This window comes from Anomaloglossus baeobatrachus, chromosome 4 (genome assembly GCF_048569485.1).
Source record: "Anomaloglossus baeobatrachus isolate aAnoBae1 chromosome 4, aAnoBae1.hap1, whole genome shotgun sequence".
NCBI classification, from domain to species: Eukaryota; Metazoa; Chordata; class Amphibia; order Anura; family Aromobatidae; genus Anomaloglossus; species Anomaloglossus baeobatrachus.
In genome coordinates this window covers 477,607,872-477,625,189 of record NC_134356.1, presented here as the reverse complement: position 1 = coordinate 477,625,189, position 17,318 = coordinate 477,607,872, and the positions used below count along the sequence as shown (strand labels likewise).

General features: G+C 43.6%; 1 protein-coding gene across 1 annotated transcript in view; it reads left to right on the top strand.

Annotated features, from left to right (window-relative positions):
- The window catches only part of LIPC (lipase C, hepatic type), a 324,937-nt gene that overhangs the window by 292,434 nt on the left and 15,185 nt on the right, over nt 1-17,318 (top strand). The gene's annotated exons all lie outside the window — the stretch shown is intronic.

The following is a 17,318-nucleotide window of genomic DNA, read 5'->3' as shown; positions in this document are numbered from 1 at the left end:
TATGGATATTACTTCATGAATATTGTTCAACTTGTCATATATCTACCTTTGCAACTATTTCTTATGCTCGGTTTTCACTTGCCCTGTTGTTTGCCCTCATGTAATATGGCGGTTGTGGACTCCATCCTGTGCGCGCACGGGGCTCTGATCACTCCTCCTCTCTATGTCTGGTGATCTAATGGTTGTCGGGTTGTGCGCATGCGCACTCCCGCTTCCTGAACGCCGGACACAGTGGAGGATGGGCATCGGATCTCCGGGGCGCGCCACAATAGGATGGTAAGTACTGTTCATTCCAGATATAAGCAGCCCTGGATGTCACCTCTGCACCTCCCGATGAAGCGATAAGCGAAACGCGTTGAGGTGCAGGGTGGTGTGTCAGGCTTGAACATAGGAGTGTTCCTGGTGGGTCACAGTACCTTTACTTATGGTGGAACATCGCCATCTTCCTTGCTGAAAGGATGTTTCTTATTGCATCGCATATATTTGAGCAATGGCACATGCTCACAGGATAGTCCTGTTATCATAACCATTTGAGTTTTGTTCCATGCTCATAGGACAGCATGCATGGTGCTTTTCACATCTTGCATGGGTCTCCATGTATGTATATAATATGACATCTTACCTTGCTATTCAGTGTATTCCAGTGTGTTGTTAATTACATTATGTGGAACTGATATATCAATGCACTGTAGCCATGCATGGTGATTTCTATATTCTGTATGTGTTTCTGAATCCGCAGTGCACATTTATGACATGACGTTTTACTCATTTGTCATTTCATGTACTCTAGTGCACTTTTGATTGTATTATGTGGAACTGAAACACTAATGCATTCTAGCTATGCTGTCTTTGTGAGCTATACCATGCACATATTTCAGCTTGTTCTGTACTGACACACCTCCCTGACTAGCTTTGCACATGTTTTTAAGCATATCTCTGTACTATGTGTTGCACTTTTTTGTGTCCCTGGAAAACTTTTTACTAAATTGCATTTAAATAAATTTTCTATAGATTTCTATAAAGAAAATATTGTTTGGTATTCAATCTAATGAGGATTGTATGGATGACATTATGGAGTTTCTATGTAGGTTGTTTTACACTATAAATTATGTTAATAATTATAGTAGCCCATTTGTACAAGTAGGTGATTAAATACACTACTAATATCAATCCCACTTAGTGCAAAAAGGTTTTAATTGTCCTAATCAATGGCCTCAAAGAACAGGAACTTGTAGTGGTATCTGGAAGGTTAGTTGTTACAAGGAATAATTCAGAAGTACTTGATGCATTTGTAGAACCGCCCTCCAGCGGGTAGCAAGGCTTCCACAATGGTAGATAGAATAATAGAATTTCTGGTGTTATCACATTTTTGTGAACTTGCTTAGCAGCAGCCTCTGCTGGCCGGAGTATATTTCTCCCGTTAACCCTTTTATAAGTACTAACCACTGGTTTATGAGAGCTAAACTCCTAATTCCATACTATTCCAAATGCATCTTGTCATCATATAAAACTTATACTTTAATCAAGGTAATTTTAAAATATTAATAAAGTAAATAAAACCCTCTGATGAAAGAATAGGCTATAATAAAAAAATATAAATAAAATTATCTGTATATGATATAATATAAAACCCTGTTAATGTCGCGGGCGGAGGAGGGGACGCCGCGCTCTCCCACTGCTCGGGTCCGGCTGCCGCTGCGGCTGCTGCGGCCTGCTGCTGCTGCTGCTCGGTGGCTCGAGCGATGGGCCGGATCCCGGGGACTTGAGCGGCGCTCCTCGCCCGTGAGTGAAAGGGGATTGGGATTTGGGATAGTTTATTGTCCGTGACGCCACCCACGGTTGTGGTGATTAAGTGGACACCACCGCTGCTCTGTCTGGGGAGCCCGGGAGTGGTGGTATGGAGCAGCCAGTTGTTGGTTTGCCCCTCCGTGGGTAGGGGTGTTGGTGATCCCGGGGCCCAGTGATGGGGTTGGTATGGTGGACAGGCGGGTATGGGGCCTGTGGAGGTGCAGGGGCGCAGGGACAGCGCTGTGCCACACGGCACGGAGGTACTCACTCAGCCAGTAAACACGACACAGTTCTCGGTAAACAAACGGCTGGTTGGACGGGTCCCTCGGACGGCTTACGGTGCTGCGGTTCCCTGCAGTTAGCGGTGACGGTCTCATCCCTGCACCTATGTAAAGTCTTTTTGGTAGCGATGGGTTCCCGCTTCAATCTGGGCCGAAGGAGCCCTACTTTGCCCACAGGCGCTGGCCCTGGGTGCCCTGACGGTGGCGGTGTCTCCCCTTCACGGTCGGACTGTTGCCTTCAATCGGGACTTGGTTGTTAGGAGACAGAGGTCCCCTTCACTGACGGATTTGGCAAATTATGGCGACTCCTAGCCTTGCCGGGATCCGAAAGGCCCCTGCCCTGGTGCTGACTGTTCTTTGTATACTGCTCCGGTACCGCCGGGTCACCACCCGTCCGCAGTCCTTCCAGCAACCTCCAAGCAGTCCCCCTGCAGACTATCACCGCCGTCTGCTGACCTTGCTGTCTCAGTCCGGGGCACACACCCGGACTAACTTCAGGCTTGCTTAACTGTTCCTTTTCTGTCACTACTCTTAAGCTCCTCTACCACTTCACCTCCTTCTACTTTCACTTCCTAAACTTCACTCCTCTAAACTCATCTCTGTTCTGCCTGGTTCTCCCGCCTCCAGGGCTGTGAACTCCTCGGTGGGCGGAGCCAACCGCCTGGCCCACCCACTGGTGTGGACATCAGCCCCTGGAGGAAGGCAACAAGGATTTTAGGTTAGCCTTGGTGTACCTGCAAGGAATGTGGGGTGCATGTGGTGTTGTGACCTGTGACCCCTGGCTTGCCCAGGGCGTCACATTAACTATAAACCATATAGTCATACAGGAATTTATATAAAAATGGGTACTGGTGTTTGAAAATTTGTTTTTCCTGTATACTACAAATTACAACCTGTTCTCACATTCCCCAATAGCTCAGTGTATTATTAGATTGATTACCAAGTGAACATCACTGTTTCAAAACGAGGAGTAGCTCACTGATAGCAGTCTCTCAGCCAAGAAAATTGCAAAACTGCATTATATGAGTACCATGAAAGTTGGAAGAATACAAAATGAAGTCTGTCCATCCATTCAAAAGCCAAGAGTTGGATGTCCAAGCAAAATAGAGTCAATAAGTCAGCTCATCACAAGGTCTATCAGTTCTGGTGTGAAAAACACAGCTGTGGAGGCGGCTCATATGCTTATGTAATAGTGAGATCACTGATGTCCATACAAGCACTGTGCGATGCATATTACACAAGTCTGGAATGGTGGCCCGAAAAAAAAGGTGAATATGCCATCATAAGAAACGTCGGATCGAGTTTGCAAAATAGTACGAAAAGTTGACAGTGGAAGATTGGAAACTAGTGATTTGGAGTGATGAGACGAAAGTCAATAGACTAGACTGATGGATGCAAATGAGTCTGGAAGAAACAAGGGAAAAAGGGGCTAACTGATCAAGAAATTGAAGGAACTGTCAAGTTCAGCCTGATGATTTGGGGTTGTTTCACAGCCAAAGGCGTTGGATACTTGACTAGGATCAAAGGTGGTCTCAATGCTGGGCCACATGTGAGTATCCTATAAGATGAGTTACTTCATACACTTCAGTAGTATATGTATGAAAAGGACGACATAGTTTTCTAGCAGGACAATGACCTGAAGCATACTTTGAGATTGGTGAAGAAATTATTTATTAACAATGAAGTAAAGGTGCTGGATTGGCCCCACTGTCCCCAGACTTCAGTCCAATGAAATAGTTGTGGGTAGAGTTGAAAAAAAAGCTGTATACATACCCAAGTGAGTCGACAATAATGCACCAACATAGTTAAGGCCCCTTTACACACTGCAACATCGCTAGCGATATCGCTGTAACGTCACCGGTTTTGTGACGTAATAGTGACCTCCCCATCGACATTGCAGTGTGTGACACACATCAGCGACCTGGCCTCCACTGTGAGGTCTCTGATCGCTACAAGTCGTTCAGGACCATTCTTCAGTCCTTTGCTTCCCGCTGCCCAGCATGTATCGGTATGTTTGACACCGTTACAATGACATCGTTACCGACGCCGCCCACAGGCGTGCTAGCGTTCCCTTTCCAGCGAGGTCGTTCTGCAGGTCTGTATTGCTGCTGCGTCGTTGGCCAGATCTGCCTGTTTTACAGCTCACCAGCTACTGTTAGAGGCTTTCCAGCGATCCCAGCCAGGTTGAGATCGCTGGTGGGATCACTAGAAAGTCTCAGTGTGTAAAGGGACCTTTAGTGTGTAGAAGAGATCAAGGATCAGATTTGGGTCTAAACATGCTTGAATCTGATCGAGAGCATACCCAGAAGGATTCAGGCAGTGTTGAAAGCCAAAGATGGATTACAAAATACTAACAAAATAATAAAAATTTTAGATTGTTGGGAGCAAAAAAGTAACAATGTAGTGACATGACAAGAATCTGCATAACTAATCATATTCTAAACAAGTCAAAATTGTGTATCAGGTAGCCATGATGATTGTCTATAAAATGAAGGCAGTCTCATGCTCAAAGCTATACTGGATGGTGAGATATGTAGCCTGAAAGTCAAACGTTCAAAACATTGCTACCCTCTTGCTGTGGACTCCCTGACTATTTTTTGCACTTTGCATTCCCTAAACATCAATGCAATGATGCATATACCACCATACGTTTGGTGCATTATACAGGCTATTCACTTTTACATGGTATCTAAATTTGATGCTATATATACGATATCCAGATCAGCGCTACACACCTATACATTTTTTTATACTGTGGATAGGTCCTGTTTACTGATCTTTGCACTAGCACTTTATTGCATATTGCACATTGGGTTGCACCTATGTAATTTTGCATTATCATTACATTGAGGTCTTAATCTCCTGTACACATTGCACTTTGTATAGGTTTACAGGTCCAATCACATTAATAACAAGATTGGCACCATTTTCATTTGCAATTACTCTAACATGGTCTGGAGATAAAATTCTTTGCACCTATATTACTGTGCAATACTTCATCTTATATTATACTAATTTCACATATATATCCATCCTGGGTTTATCATTACCAACACCTATTGTGGGTCGTATTACAATATGATTATAGATTGCAGTGTTGGGTTTAGATTTATGTTTGTATGTGTGGTGGCCTCTCTCTTGGTTACTACTATCATTTGAGTATTTGTTTTCTATAATTAAATGAAATATAGTATTTCTTTACCAACTGACAGTTATTTCTTTTCTTTATATATATATATATATATAAATATATATATATTCTTTATTATATGTATAAAAAAAAGTCACACACTCTGATGGCAAAGATATTAACTACTAACAACAAAAGTTTTTGAGATGTTTAGCCATTGTAACACCTGCCCAGCAGCCACGTCACGGCAACCTCATTTTGCTGGATCCTACTCTATACCGTATCTCTCTGGGCTCCTAAAAACCTACATACAATGTAATAAATTACCCATTTTTTGTTGTACTGTAATTAAATCCTTGATTCCTAACACTCATGCAATCATATAATCTACTACATGGATAGAAAACTAATTTACACAATTGTAAATTATGGCTAGTAGGGTTTGAGTTATTATTGAAAGCAGATGAAATGTGTCTTTTGGTGATAGGAGCTACAACATTACCTATGATTTTTGTAAGACAAAAAAATATTTAAGATAAGATGGTAAAAATTCCCAAATTATCTTATCTTGTTTCAGAATCGGCTATTTACAAACTATATTTTAAAATCCATTAGCATTTGAATTGTATTTAATAATGATGTAGATCTAACTTAGATGTGTCTTAATGTGACAAAGCATTAGTGTCTCACGAGTCTAGGAAATATTTTGACCTCCTCTAGTGCTCTGCTTAAAATAGATGGGTCACATCGTCAATTCTCAAATGGTTACTTCGAGTGATGGGCCTTTGTCATATGTTCTGTCACATATGTGCAGTTGCACTGTGCAGTAGGGAATTGACCCTAAAGGTACCGTCACACATAATGAGATCGCTGCTGAGTCACGGTTTCTGTGACGCAGTAGCGATCCCGTTAGCGACCTCATTACCAGCGATCTACCAACGATCAGGCCCCTGCTGTGAGATCTCTAGTCGTTGCCGAATGGTCCAGGCCATTTTCTTCAAAGGCGATGCCCTGCTGGGCAGGACACATCGCTGTGTTTGACACTGTGTGACATGGTTATAGTGAATGCTGAGATCGTTATACAGGTCGCTACTGCGACCTGTATCGTTCCTGCATCGTTGATAAGGTCTGACGGTGTGACATCTCACCAGCGACCTCCCAGTGACTTACCAGCGATCCCTATCAGATCACATCGTTTTCGGGTTCGCTGGTAAGTCGTTGTGTGTGACTGGGCCTTTAGGTATCTTAACTAAACATTCTGGTAGATAACTTGAGGTAAGTAAATATTAGTATTTATCTCCTTCTGTAAACCTGAAGTGGCAATTCTGTTTAGATTGACAAAGATGCTGATGTTAATAATAATGCTCATATTACTAAATGTGGGTGTATATGCAAGACAATAATTGTTGATAATATCTTTAAGCAATTCATCCACTGATTCTTGGGATCATGCTCATATAAATAGGATGTCATGTATAAATCTGCGCCATAGCACAAAGTCCACCCACAGCTCACCCCATCCACACATTGGTATGTTTCCAACTGCTAACATATAGATTAAGCTGGGGACAAACTAAGGCCTCATGGAGGTACCCTAAGTCTGCAGATACAAATCTTGTTTATATAAAATTGTGTCTGAAAATAAATTGGATACATTCTATAAAACGCACTGCATTACATTTTTCCATGCCCATGACAGTATATAGTGATGTCACAGATAGGGTCTCACTCTATTTTCACAAGTAATTGAAGGACTATTGGTATCCTTCAGATATACCAGAAGTTAAGTGGCATAAGGTTGAAGATATTTATATATTTTACAGATTGACAATCCATTCCAAATGTTTTAGCTTTGCCTGGGGGTTGGGTATTCATGTTTTGTAAATATGGTAAAATACTCCAAATTGGGGGGTCTTAAGAATGAATTAAAATTCCTTTTTGTTGGATATACCCATATTCTTCTCTTGTCTGGGTAATACAGATCATTCCTTTGAGTCAACAGATATTTGCCTGTTGGGTAAAACTTCAGTTTCTTACATGTTTTGTGTCCTAAAGGCAGCATAAGGATTCGGCATGATAGGAACTGGTCTTCATTACTACAATATCTCCTTATTTATCTGCAAGTAAAATGGCAATTTTGTATTTTTTTTGTCAACTAAATGTTAGTAGCACTCTCTGCATGCAAAAGATTAGATTTTATGTATTTTTTTCTCATTTCAGTGTAGCCAATCTTTCGGTTACCAGATATCATCGTATTTTCAATAGTGATCAGGGCATCTGAATATTCATGGGCTGGGTTAAGCCTTGAATTTTTACATAATAAAATGTGTTCATAGTTTTTTCCAACAAAACTCTTTATTCCAGCAACTGCTTGATTCGCAGCTAAAGTGGACTATTGAGTTTTTCGAATATGTTTTATAAGTGCCAAGTTGCGATAGCATTTTTTTCTAATAAAACAATCAAACTGGCTTTATCCAGTTAAAGGTGCAAATTTCATGCCCTTATAAATTAAAGATTCTTCTGCTGGGCTGTGTGATTTAATTATTTTTAGCTGTTCATGCAGGTTGTTGTTTACAGTTGGAAACACTCCACTGTGTAGCTGAAGGGAGAGCCGCACATGGTCTTGGTCATCTGTTGCAGATTTGTAGATGTTATCCTTTTTATGGGATGGATCCCAAGAATCATATTAATATCAATAATTATCTTGTTTTTCCCCCGACGTTCAGTAAAACGAAAGTTAATTTTTTTTCATTTTACAATTTTTGAGGATTTCAACAAATTTGGCTATAAAAGTTTATGGAAACCAGTAGATGCTAATAGTTTTATACTTTCCTCAAGGTGTCATCTCCCAGCAGGTTAGCTAATATCTTTTAAGAGTTAATTCACTAGAGTGTATGGCAAAGGCTCATCATTTGAAGAAACAATTTGAGAATCGAGTATATGACCCATCTTTTTCAAATACAACACTAGAGGAGGTCAAAATATTTCCTAGAACATAGTTGATTTATAAGACTAGTGAGACATTCATACCTCTTTTACAATAAGGAGTCAGAACCACATCATTATTAAATAAAATATCAAGAAAAGCTAACAAGGGCATCCCCTCTTTAGACATTTTTTGCAATTCCACGATTGATCCCTTAAGAGTACACACTTCTATGGAATGCAGGCGGTCCTTAAAGGATAGGGAAGTGTAAAATTTACTAATCTATTGTCCAGAGTAAAATCCAGGTGGATCTTCACCCCAAATACACTTACTTCATTGGGTCTCAATCATGATATTGAGCAGACAAAAAAAGGAATCCAACCGGAGAAGGAAGTGTAGGAGAAATTCACTGTATTAAAAGTTATAAATCCTTTATTGAAGACACAGCTTGGTCGGCATGTGCTAGCCATCACTGACATGGTTCCGGCACCTCATGTGCCTTTAGTCATACAATACAATACAATGATATAGCAGTGCAAAACTCACTTAAAAGGACTACACACAAAAACGTGAAAATTCACTAGAAATAAAATGTAAATCTTTATTGTCGCATGTAATAAAATCACAATAAAAACAGAAAAAAAGAGGGGAAGTGATACACAACCAAATACAGAAACTTGTGGACTAGGACATTTACCAAATGTAAAAAGGTATGGAAAGTACCAAAAATATACAGAAATGAAAACAAGTGTTGTAGCAAAGTAAATGAAAAAGTATGTAAAAAATTTTTACATGACAGAAAATCATAAGTGTGTAACATCCAATCACACAAAAAATATATATTCAAAGGGACACATATAGTACAAACACAACAGTTCCTATGTACAATCATGGAATAACATACCTATAATAGATAGTAAACCGCCCACCAGACTTCAACATATGTTTCGCATTGAGCTTTATCAAGGAGTGTACATGAACAACCAATAAGCTGTTTTAGTCCTCCGGGACGGATGCTAGTAGCAGCAAAGATGATTCTGCTCCCCACAGGTGGAACGGGCCCCGGGGAGGATGATGAGAGGAGTAGTGGCCGTTGGCGCTGAAGTGCGGGGCGGTGGTGCTGGCTATCACTAGGCAGACACAGTCTCTGCAGTTCCAGGTGTTTTACTAACAGTTCTTTAGATTGCCCTGAAAATACTGGTCACAGGCGTGATGGGCTCCAGCCAATCCCGGTTAAATCGAAGGTAGCCACCGGTATTTTGAAAGTGTCCTTTCCTAAGAGATTTCCCGTCAGAAGTGAGGAACCCGGGCTGAGCTTCCCGTTCCAAGCCTCAGGCCCCGTGAAGAGAAAAAGACGGCAAGTGGTGTTGTGTCGCCAGAACTGGACTCCCGGCTTGACTTGATTCAGGATTGTGTCAAGGTTGCTCCTACTTCTACCCCAAGTGGTGCCCACCCCCCGGGTGGTTGTCCTAGTGACCAGGAAAGTCCCATGCTTTGTGATGGCCGCCCCTCTATCTACCCTAGTCCAGTCCCCAGTGAGAAGGCACCTTAACTCTATGTAAAGTGTAAATGTGGAAACACCGGTGATTAACCCCCTCCTTACCCGAGATGAATACTGCAGCTTAAATAAGCTGCAGTACCCTGCGCAAATGAAGCCGCACGGGCGCCACATTAGTGGCACAGTGCATTACGTCACTGTCATGCGTGGCCACTTACACCAATGTCAGCTGCAGGCATAGTTGCTGCTCCACATGCTCGGGATTATGGGTATGGAGGGCAGTGCATGTTCATATTCTTAAAGAGCGAGACACGCGATCACCCAGCCGCTGCACAAAGCCGGCTGCTGGGTGGTCACATGCGTTGTTATTAGAGAGAATCCATATTCGCTGCCCTCCTTGCCTATAATTCTGCCCACCTCTCAGCACCTTCCTCAGTACAAAGAGGTGGGCGGGATTATGGGCATGGGGAGCAGTGAATATTCATATCTTTAATCGGTGTCCAGCACATGGCAGATCAGGGACCCGACAGGTATCTGTGCTGCAGAGCATTTCAGCTGGTTGTGCACCCTCAGACACTCATTCAGCTGAAACAGGCACTGGGATCAGCAGACCCCTTGTACCACTAGGCCCGTTTGCCATCCCTGCAACCGCGATCGTTACACCCCTGCATTTAATCTATTCTTATTTCTATGTGGTAGGTAAATTGATAATAAATCACCTAAGTTTTTTTTTATCTGTTTGACATTGATTATGCTTTTTAAACCATATACAAGAATACATGGATTATGGCTTTAGGTGTTTCTTTATTACAGTTGTTGAAGATGGCTCTGCCCTGTATGGAATTGTGTTCCAACAATGCCTCTGCAAAACACACCTTATAACAGCAAACAATTTCTAAAAGCAGGACGTTTCCACAAACTAACTCTTGACAAGGCATGCCTATTCAATGGAAGCCATTACAGGTAACCACCTGATGAAGCTTCTTGAGAGAATGCCAAGGATGTATAAAGCTGCCATCAGAGTAAAAATGTGGTCTATTAAGGAAACTAAAATTTTGCCCATAATCTAGTTTGTTTCACATACTTCTTTATTGCTAGCTTCCAAATGTGTTCTCTTGTGGTTTTCCTGCCTTCAGTCTGAATCTACAATATGCACATTCCAATAAGAACAAGAAACACCATTGCATGAACAGCTGTATCGAAACTTTTGACATGTACTGTATGAAACACAGAAATTATACATATTAAAATATTAAAATGTGAATGTGGTCTTCTGAAAATTAATCTCAATGGAATAGTGGAAGGGGGATTAGAATTAGGTAGAAATTAATATATTGTTTTAAAGAGAAAAAAATAAATGCCAGGTGAATAATAAATGAATGTACTTTCTAAATGTCTCAAAATATCTCCCAATGAAAGAGTTAAAGGGGCTTTACTCGCAACGACATCGCTAACGAGATGTTGTTGTGGTCACGGAATTCGTGACGCACATCCGGCCTCATTAGCGACATTGTTGCGTGTGAAACGTATCAACGACTGCAAACGATCAAAATTACTCACCTAATCGTTGATCGTTGACACATCGTTCTAATCCCAAATATCGTTGCTGTTGCAGGGCGCAAGTTGTTCGTCGTTTCTGAGGCAGTACACATCGCTACGTGTCACACCCCAGGAACGAGGAACAAGACCTTACCTGTGTCCTCCAGGAAGAAGGTGGGAGTCACTTTCTTTCGGCTGCTTCTTCGCTTCTCCGCTTCTGTTGGATGGCTGCCGTGTGACATCGCTGTGACGCTGCACGAACTGCCCCCTTAGAAAGGAGGTGGTTTGCCGGCCACAGCGACGTCGCTAAGCAGGTAAGTCCGTATCATGGGTCCGAGCGATGTTGTGCGCCACGGGCAGCGATTTTCCCGTGACGCACAACCGACGGGGGCAGGTGCTTTCACCAGAGACATCGCTAGTGATGTCGCTGCATGTAAAGCAGTCTTTAAGGGGGCTTTACACGCAACAACATCGCTAACGAGATGTCGTTGGGGGTCAAGGAATTTGTAACGCACATCCGGCCTCGTTAGCGACGTCATTGCGTGTGAAACGTACGATCGACTGCTAACGATCAAAAATACTCACCTAATTGTTGATTGTTGACACATCATTCAAATCCCAAATATCGTTGCTGGTGCAGGACGCAGGTTGTTCGTCGTTCCTGAGGCAGCACACATCGCCACGTGTGACACCCCAGGAACGATGAGCAACACCGTACCTGCGTCCACCAGCAACGAGGTGGGTGTGTCTTTCCTTAGGCTGCACTCCGCCCCTCCGCTTTGATTGGCCTCCTGCCGTGTGATGTCGTTGTGACGCCGCACGAACCTCCCCCTTAGAAAAGAGGCAGTTCGCCGGCCACAGCGACGTCGTTAGGCAGGTATGTGTGACGGGCACTAACTATATTGTGCGCCACGGGCAGCGATTTGCCCGTGACACACAAACGACAGGGGCGGGTGCGATCGGTAGCGACACCGCTAGCGATGTCGCCATGTGTAAAGTGGCCTTTAGTCTCAATATAAGTTATCCCCTATCACACGGCAATGCAGAGATTAGGGCATCATGGCTTTGCAAGCTCAAGAGTGGGACTGTGCAGCACAGTCCTGAATAGAGACGAGGTGCACATGCTCAGTCTCTGCTCCATTCATTGTGAAAGGGGCTGTGAATACAGTGCTGACATGTTTCTGGAAGTCCCTTTGACAGTAGATGGAGTGAAGGCCGAATATGTTCACCTGCACTTTATTCAGGACAGTGTTGCAGAGTCCTACTATCACAGTTCCTAAGCCCACCTTGCATCACTGGGTAATAAGACATAAAACAACACGTTAAGAATAACCCTTTAAATGGGAGACATTTTGTGGAAAATGTATTCATTTTTGTTCATATAGATAAAGGGTTAACAAAACACTTTATCCCCTAATACAAAAATTAAACTGCACAGCTGTCTTTAAAAGTCAAAAATAAACAAGTCATGGATCCAAATGGTATACACCCCAAAATTCATCAGGAGTGTAAAGGGATGTGTCAGTATAAACACTGGAGGCTCGGCAGTATCAGTGCTATTATATTCCAAAGGTGAAACATTGTACGAGGTACAGATTCTAACGTACCAGTATTCATGTCTGCATCAACACTTTAGTCATAAAAAATGTAAAACGTTCTCAAACTGCGTTTTCCTGCAAGTTCAATATCACCTGTATCCCACCAGAATGATATTATACATAGACTCGAATTAATTTAAATTGGGAAAATGGACAAACCTAAGAAGCAGTCACTAATCTCTACTTTGCTATCCATGGTCCTGATGAAAGACTCTGTAAAGAACCAATTGACTGTCTTTTCCAGATATAAATGCATATTACAAAGCTAGTCATTCAATGAATTAGCATTGCAATGTAACCAGACCTTAAATGTAGGCATTACAAGCCCTCAGCATGGGGACATCACAAAACAAATTCTCTGTCCGTATTAGAAGATAGTACAACCAGACAAACGTAATTTTATTTGTCTAATTCAGAAACACAACCTTGACTATTTGCTAATATTCAGCATCTACTACATTTTTGCTATGAGATAATTAATAGCTTTTTCTTTATTATAAATAATGGTGTACATATACAGTGGTGCTTGAAAGTTTGTGAAGCCCTCTGAATTTTCCACAAAAGTCCCAAAGTAGATTGAGAACAAATAAAACAAATGTCAAAAATATTAGGCTCAAGTAAAGAAAAAGATCTAATAGCATATGTCTGAGAGTGACAAAAGGATGTAATCCTTTGTTTTCAGTCTTTGGTGTGCAGCAATAACTGCATCTTTACATTTCTGGTAATTGTTGATTAATCCTTCCTATCATTTTGAAGGAATTTTAGATCTTTCCTCCCTCTAAACAGCTTTAAAGAGGTTATCTGGGACTATTTTATTTTTGTACTATGGGCCTAACAGTCAGGTAGTTACTAACTACCTGCCTGTTCTACCGGGACCACTCCTGCCAGCGATTCTGCTACTTCCATCAATACAGCAGCTTTTACTCTTCCAAGCTACTCCATAAATAGGGCGTGACTACCAACATCATGGTGATTAACAGCTGGCTCCCTGCAGTTAGGAAGCTCCTGCTGGTGATTCTGCTGCTTTAGATTAACAAAGGCGGGAAAAGCAAAAGTGAACCTATTATATAAAACGTAACCTTTAATTTTAAGTGTAAAACGCCACAAATGTTAACAAATGAACAACACATACAAATACTAAAATATAAACTATTGAGACTGAGGTTAAAACAGGGAAAGAACAGTGGTTCAGAAACCTCATTCTTTTTAAGATCAATATATAGTGTATTTAGATATACAGTGTGTCCACCCATATCCTGTCCACCACCATTAACTTGAGAACAGCGCCATCTATAGGAATAGAAGTGGTGTCTAGGTATAGTAAAGTAGCCATGCGCTACGCAATGAAACCACCTATAGCGCCACCTGGTGGAAAACAACTGAGTTAGCACTTTTATCTCAAACGGAACAAGATAGAGAAAAAAAGTGAATTAAAAAATTGTAGGGCCTCATCAATTCAATACGAATCGACACCTTGCATACAGAAATGCTATGATATGAAACCCATGACCCCCCCCCCCCAAAACATTGAATGTTGGTCATGCACATGGCGCTCATTTAACTTTGATGCTCAAAGTGGCCACCGTCAGCTGCAATGCACATCTGGATTCTGGACAGCGTACTGTATCTTGCTGCAAGTTGTGCAATATGGTGGGTGACACGTTTGCACAAGCATCTGTAATACGTCATCGTAGGTCCTGCAATGTTGGTGGAGGGGTCGCATACACCTGCTGTTTGATGGGACCTCACAAAGAAGTTAAATGGGGTCAGGTTAGGTGAGCGTGGAGGCCACTCCATGCAGCCACCATACCCAATAACTTGTAGGAAGGTCTCCATGAGGTATCGCTTCATGTCTGCAGCCTTGTGAGTTTTACACGTTCTAATCATAGCATTTCTGTATGCAAGGTGTCGATTCGTATTGAATTGATGATGCCCTACAACTTTGTAATTCACTTTTTTCTCTATCTCAATCCGTTTTTGAGATAAAAATGCTAAAGGCCACTTTACATGCGTCGATTTATCGTGCATTCGCATGTGCGATCGCACCCGCCCCCCCATCGTTTGTGTGTTACGGGCAATTTGTTGCCCGTGTCGCACAAAGTCGGTAACCCCCGTCACACGTACTTACCTCCCGGACGATGTCGCTGTGGGCGGTGAACATCCTCTTCCTGAAGGGGGAGGGACGTTCTGCATCACAGCGATGTCCCACAGCGGCTGGCCAATAGAAGCGGAGGGGCGGAGATGAGCGGGACATAACATCCCGCCCACCTCCTTCCTTCTGCATTGCCGGCGGCCGCAGGTAAGCTGCAGTTCATCATTCCTGAGGTGTTACACGGAGCGATGTGTGCTGCCTTGGGAACAATGAACAACCGGCGCGCTGAAGGACAATCGATATTTTGAAAATGAGCGACGTGTCAACGAGCAACGATAAGGTGAGTATTTTTGCTCGTTCACAGTCGCTCGTAGCTGTCACACGCTAAGATATGTCAAACGATGCCGGATGTGCGTCACTAACGACGTGACCCCCGACGACATATCGTCAGATATATCGTAGCATGTAATGGGCCCTTTACTCCCTTGTTCTTCACCAGGTGGCGCTATAGGTGGTTTCATTGTGTAGCGCATGGCTACTTTACTATAACTGTACACCACTTCTATTCCTATAGCTGCCGCCGTTCTCATGTTAATGGTGGTGGACAGGATATGGGTGGAAACACTGTATTCACAGCACCAGTCACAGTGGTGAAATCATGCTCACCATGCAGCAGGCCTGAGCCGAGACAAAACTCCAGTACACAGTATATCAATTAAAATGAAAGTAAAATCAGAACAATCTCACCAAATATGTTGGTCCAGGAGAAAAATATTCTTCGGCCCAGTTCCACCACTGAAACCGTCAGATGGTTTATAATGGGAGGATTCTGATGCCCTTTTATGGCCCTATTTTACATTGGCCTTGGCATCCCAAAAGTACTCCTGTCCTGACAAGGGCAGTCCACGACTAATAATTAAATCATAAATATCCCTTGAAGGTCCAAACATGGTATCTCCCGACATGTTTCCTCTCTTTTGAGAATCATCAAGGGAATAACACTGACTCTACACCATCCCATACAGACTGATCTGCTGATAACCCCTTTAACTTTTATCTTGCTGGGATTTCTCACATGAACTCTTCGCTTTAGGTCAGGGGTGGGGAACCTTTTTACTGCCGGGGGCCATTTGGAATTTTCTACCAACCTTCGGGGGCCGCACCAAATTATCAACTTGAAAACGACCAATCTATATTTGGTCAAACAATTAATTAACTCACCCCTACTGTGGTGGCAGGAGCTGCTTCTCTTTGGTGCGGCTGTGATGTTCGGTGATATTGATCATTTTGTTTCTCACAACTGCTTTTCCAGGTTTGTCTTGGTCTGGAGAGGCTGGGGGCATACACATCGCAGGAGAAGCTGGGGCATATACATCACAGAAGACACTGGGGCGCATATACATCACAGGAGACACTGAGGCATATACATCACAGGAAACATTGAGGCATATACATCCCAGGACAGGCTGGGGCGTATACATCACAGGAGGAGCGTATAGATCACAGGAGGGGTGTATACATCACAGGAGATGCTAAGCATGGACAGCACTAGTGGCGGGCACAGACAGCACTAGGCGGCGGCACAACGGACAGCACTAGGCGGCACAACGGACCGCACTAGGCGGCACAATGAACAGCACTAGGCGGCACAACGGACAGCACTAGGCGGCACAACGGACAGCGCTAGGCGGCACAACGGACAGCGCTAGGCGGCACAACGGACAGCACTAGGCGGCACAAAGGACAGCGCTAGGCAGCAGCACAGAGAGCGCTAGGCGGCAGCACAGAGAGCGCTAGGCGGCAGCACAGAGAGCGCTAGGCGGCAGCACAGAGCACTAGGTGGCAGCACAGAGAGCACTAGGTGGCAGCATGGAAAGAACTAGGTGGCAGCACGAACAGCACTAGGCGGCGGCACAACGGACAGCACTAGGCGGCATAACGGACAGCACTAGGTGGCACAACGGACAGTACTAGGCGGCACAACGGACAGCACTAGGCGGCAGCACAGAAAGCGCTAGGCGGCAGCACAGAGCGCTAGGCGGCAGCACAGAGAGCGCTAGTTGGCAGCACAGGGAGCGCTAGGTGGCAGCACAGGGAGCACTAGGTGGCAGCACAAAGAGCACTAGGTGGCAGCACAAACAGCACTGACAGTGACAGCACAGAGAGCACTAGGTGGCAGCACAGAGACCACTAGGTGGCAGCACAGAGAGCACTAGGTGGCAGCACAGAGAGCACTGACAGTGACAGCACTAAAAGGCAGCATGGAGAGCATTAGGTGACAGCACTAGGAGGCAGCAGGGAGAGCACGATGTGGCAGCACTGACAGCACTAGGAGGCTGCACAGATTACACAGCACTGAGGGGTTACACACAGTACTGGGGGGTACACAGCACTTGGGGCAACACACAGTACTAGGGGGTACACAGCACTGGATGGGGGGGCAGCGATGGGTTGCATACTCACAGT